Raw genomic sequence first — 4,847 nt, forward strand, 5'->3', positions numbered from 1 at the left:
TAATAATGGCTATGAACTTAAGAATATTCCAGATGTAATTGTGTGAAGGGAAAAACCGCACGAAATCAGTGTCAAAAGCCTAACAGCAACATTGGAAAAGCAGAGGTAGTAAAAGTAATAAATATAAGAGTCCCTGGGACTTTCGGCGCCAGTTGAAAAGAAAACAAAGAAGTGAGTAAATATATGTTTGATATAGTCAGCTGTTTTTTATTCAGTGTTGTCTTTTTTTTTTTTTAATTTAAATGTACAAACTTAGTTCCACTTAGAATACCAGAATCAAAACCAAGGGTTTGATTTTGTAACTGAGACAACATAAGTCATCCTTAGTGGTGGGAATTTAATTGATGATCTTAGGTCTAACTTTTTATCTTCAGTACAGGAATCTGGACTATTTAAATAACCATTTTTCTTGCTTCCGCATTGCTCAGTTATTAACTTTACTTGCAGAGGTCAATCCATTTCTGGATCTACAGATAGCAAATGATACGGTGCTGTCTGCATGCCTGCATTCCTGAACTGCGGTGACTACACCCTCTTCCTTTTATGGCCAAAGACATCTCTGGGTACTGTACAAAAAATTCAGCTGGAACCAGTCCTCAATTGGCTGTCTATACTGGACTTTAGTGACATGCCCTGATGCCAAAGAAATGCTGATATGTGGAAGATTAGCATGAAGGTGAGAGGGAGGAAAGAAATCAAGCCAGTAAGCCCTAAACTTGTGTGCGTGTTGAATATTTCATGGGTAACTGCATATGGGATTGTGGTTTTTTTCAATATGTGTAACATCTGGTTCTTTTTTCACTGAAATCATGTGCAGTGCTTTTTTTTCTACTTAAAAGCAGATTTTCTATTGTTTCATAAATAATTTTGCATTTATACCAAAGGCATTTCTATTAATTCAATATGGTGCAATAAAAGTATTCCATGAAATGGATTTGACCATATTGTTTATTGATCTTCCCCACTTATTGGCTTTATGTTCATCTTTTGCCAAACATCACATCAAATTTTTGATACTCATCTGAACACACATATTAGATATTGAAGGAAGCCCTACTATTTATGTCCTCCCTCCACCCTCAGTTTTTGGAAGGCAGTTGGTGGGAGGGAAAAAACAGAATTTAAGGGAGCTTCATTTTTTTTTGCAAAGCAGGAACAATATATATGTAAATGATACTGCTGCTTCTCTTCACTTAACAAAGGAACAACATTGTTGTGAGTATCTGAGATTCAACAGTAAGTAAAAGATCAGTAGGACTCAGTTCCATCCTTGGAGTTGAATTTTTCTCACTCAAATGGACATATTATAATAAAATGGATCCAAAGTCTTTTTGAATACATGGCAAGAAAAAATGGATTTGAAATGCAACTTGTCAGTTTTATAAATAGAAAGATTTAGAATTGCTTAAATTTTATAATAACAACTCTGACTTCTTTTTATACTTCCAATCTTAACTCTTATTATGATTCAGAATGAAGACCTAAATCAAATGACCCTGCTTAAGGATCAAGCCAAGAGCACCGGAGGATTCCAGTAGTCTAGTCTACCTGTAGGCACCCTGGAAGATAGATGCCAGTCCTATGTGTGTAACTATATGCTAAACTTCTTTTTGCCCCATTGTTAACTCAAAATCAGCAGGCCTAAAACTCAATTCAACATTTTTCCTACTAAAACAGCATTTTCTTCAACATTCCTTAATTCTAACAAGGGACTCATCACTTCACTGTTTCTGTTGCCACCCTCCTTCATCTAATTCTCATCACTTCATGCTTGATAAATTCACTGGTCTCCTCGTTGATTTGCTGGCTCCAGTATCTGCTAATTGGATCTGAAAACTACCATATTGACCGATTACTTTTAATGCTAATCGTCTCAATGTATGTTTTGATACACATCTTGCCTACTCAAATATTTTCAGTGATTGTTTGCTGCTTAGTGATGCTCAAGCTTCGCATTAATAGTTCTACACAATCCAGTCATAATTGACCTAATAATGTGCCCCTCTGTGACTGTAGAGAGCTCTTGTAGGGGCTTCATAGTTGTGAAAGCAATTGCTACATTGAGCTGGATGATACTGTCTCTTCTGAATTGATAACCCTATAATTTGTAACTCTTCGTTTTTAATTTCTGCTAGTACCTGACACAGACTCCTTTCTCTTTTTATTAATCTGCACATTGGTCATAAAAATGTTGCAGATGTACTTTTTACACATCCAAGACTAGCATAATTATCAAAGCCCATTTTAAATTCCACCTCATTCATTTATTCTTTCCTGACCACCTAATCCCACTCCTTTCACTATGTAGCATTTCTCATCAAATCACTTATTTAGCTTTCTAATTTGTTGGCATGAATTGCTATTTATTTTGCTACTGACATGTGATCTTGATTATATTGTAAGGACTTGAGTAACAGAATTATGTCTTATATCACTTTTCCCACCAATTTTGTACAACCACATTGCATTATGTATGTTACAAATATCTACTAAATGTTTATTAATGATGCTAATTATCCTTTAACTTCATCTGGTCAGCTTTGGATGCCCTGTCAAATCTGCCTACCACACCAAACCTTGCCTAACTAAGAAACCTAAGTAATTTTTATGTCCTCTGAAAATTATTTCATACTTTTAGTCAGTCTTACCTTTTCTTGACACCACAATTAGATTATAATTTCTCTCTCTCTCTCTCTGTCTCCTTTTAATTATTCCGAGCACATACTAAGTGCTTATAGTAAGTATTCATGATTGGCAACAACTCCTGTAAAACATCTAAATCTTTTTCTAGTTCTCAAATCTGTAGACAAATGAAAGTGTTGTGCTGTGTAACAAGTGAGTCATCACTATGTCTGAAAATTAACCATAGCATATACTCAATAAATCCAAGAAAGTGTGTGCACATAAAACTCAAACTAAAGGGCTATTTGGATAGCTCAATGAGAGTTTGCCAACTAGCTGAAAGATTGAGGTGACCTGTCTCTACTAAGGGACACTAATTCATGTACTCCACTCCTGTACACACCACTCCTAGGTGTGTGAGGCTTGGCACACATTCATCAGGCCAACCAAAAACCTGCATGGAGAATGATAATACAAAAACCACAGGACACACTGCCAGATTAACAGTCTTTATTGTCACAGTCTCTGGCATCCCAATGACTAGATACACATTTTGCATGACTTCATTCACTAATTTGTGCCAAAATACGACAACAGAATGAAAGATCTCAAAGCTATACCAAATGGATATGGCACACCTGCTACACAGAATGTCAGTCCTGGTAAACCAGGGCTATGGACACAGCCAAAGGGTGTGGCAGCCCAACATAAATATAGATTATATTTGTGGTTTGACTCCCACACAATTATGCAGCAGGCTTTAGGGATTGACTTACAATTAGATCTGGCATTTTAAAAATTAGTAAGGCATAAATAAAAACATGACCTAAATGCATAAATAGGGATCTCTGTCCACCATGTGCTAGAAAAATATCTCAAGGTCTCAGGATGAAAATAAACAGGATTTCTACCATGTGTTAAACTACCAATTCAAAATTAGGCAAAGCATGAGTACTTACTAGTAAAATTAACTTTTTCTTCTCATTATAGCTACAGTGCAAAGAGAGGAAAGATGAGCAATTGTAAGATGCTTTTAATGGATAAAAGAAGCCAGTTGAGTTAACTCATTATAGAAAACCAGCTTTTCTCCTCTCCCCAACACATCTATGCAGACGAGATTTGTATATTAAAGATAATTATTTGAAATGTCCTTTTCAGTTTTATGCTATAAACATATCACTAGATTTTCTTATTGTTTTGAGTAGAAAATGTATGAATAGAGAGAACAAAAACAATAAAGGAACAAATGTCTCCATGTAGCAATAGATTTCAAAATTTGTCAGTTTAGTTATTGTTTAAACTATCGTGAAGAATTTTTTTTCAAAAAAAACCCCACTAAGAATAAAATGGAATAAACTGAGGGATGAGCCATCAGCATCAATTAAGTGTGATTTCCTAATAGATTAATGATAAGCATATCAACTGGTATTTATGAGTTAGTTTTGCTCTAAGGGAATTCTTTTCCTTAGGGAGAAGTTCAAGTTATATATGTGATGTCTCTAAAGGAAAATTACTTTTTTCTACAGAATTTATAAGTAGTTGAACCATACATAATATACCCATTGTTATTATCTATCTAAATCATTTGCCCAATTTGGTCCTCATATTTAGATCTTTTGTACCTTAAAAAGGACACTTTTTCTTTGGTGGTAACTAGTTTGAATACCTTATGTTCTGTAAGGACTGAAACAGCACAGATAATGTTGATATTTTCATGTGATAGAGTAGATAATTAAGTACCACAAAGTTGGTATAATAAAAAAAAGTATACCATATAGATTAGAGTTCAAATAAAAACTCCATGCTGTGGACCTCAGAGTATCATTTCATTTCCCCGAATCTTAATTTTTTCATTTGTACAATGATGATGATAATTTGCAGCTTTGCTGAGATAATTTATAAAGTGCCTGATCCATGGTAGGCCTAAATAACCTGTAACTCTTATTATGGCCTTTTTATCAGAGGAAACCATACCATAAACAATTGCTTTACATGTGACCATGGGAAAATTACTCATCATTTCTAATTTCAGCTTTTACAACAACAAAAAGATATTAATATCACTTGGAATATAAAGCTCATTGTAGCAATTCAATAGGAATATGGGCAAATAAAATGTAATAATGGGCAAATGGAATATGGGCAAATAGTCCTATTAATTAATATAATCAAAAAAGGAAAGGAAGAAGTTATATGATACAAGTAGAAAGAGCAAGAAATTTAAT

Source organism: Propithecus coquereli, unplaced genomic scaffold (assembly GCF_000956105.1).
Source record: "Propithecus coquereli isolate 6110/MARCELLA unplaced genomic scaffold, Pcoq_1.0 Scaffold21, whole genome shotgun sequence".
NCBI lineage: Eukaryota > Metazoa > Chordata > Mammalia > Primates > Indriidae > Propithecus > Propithecus coquereli.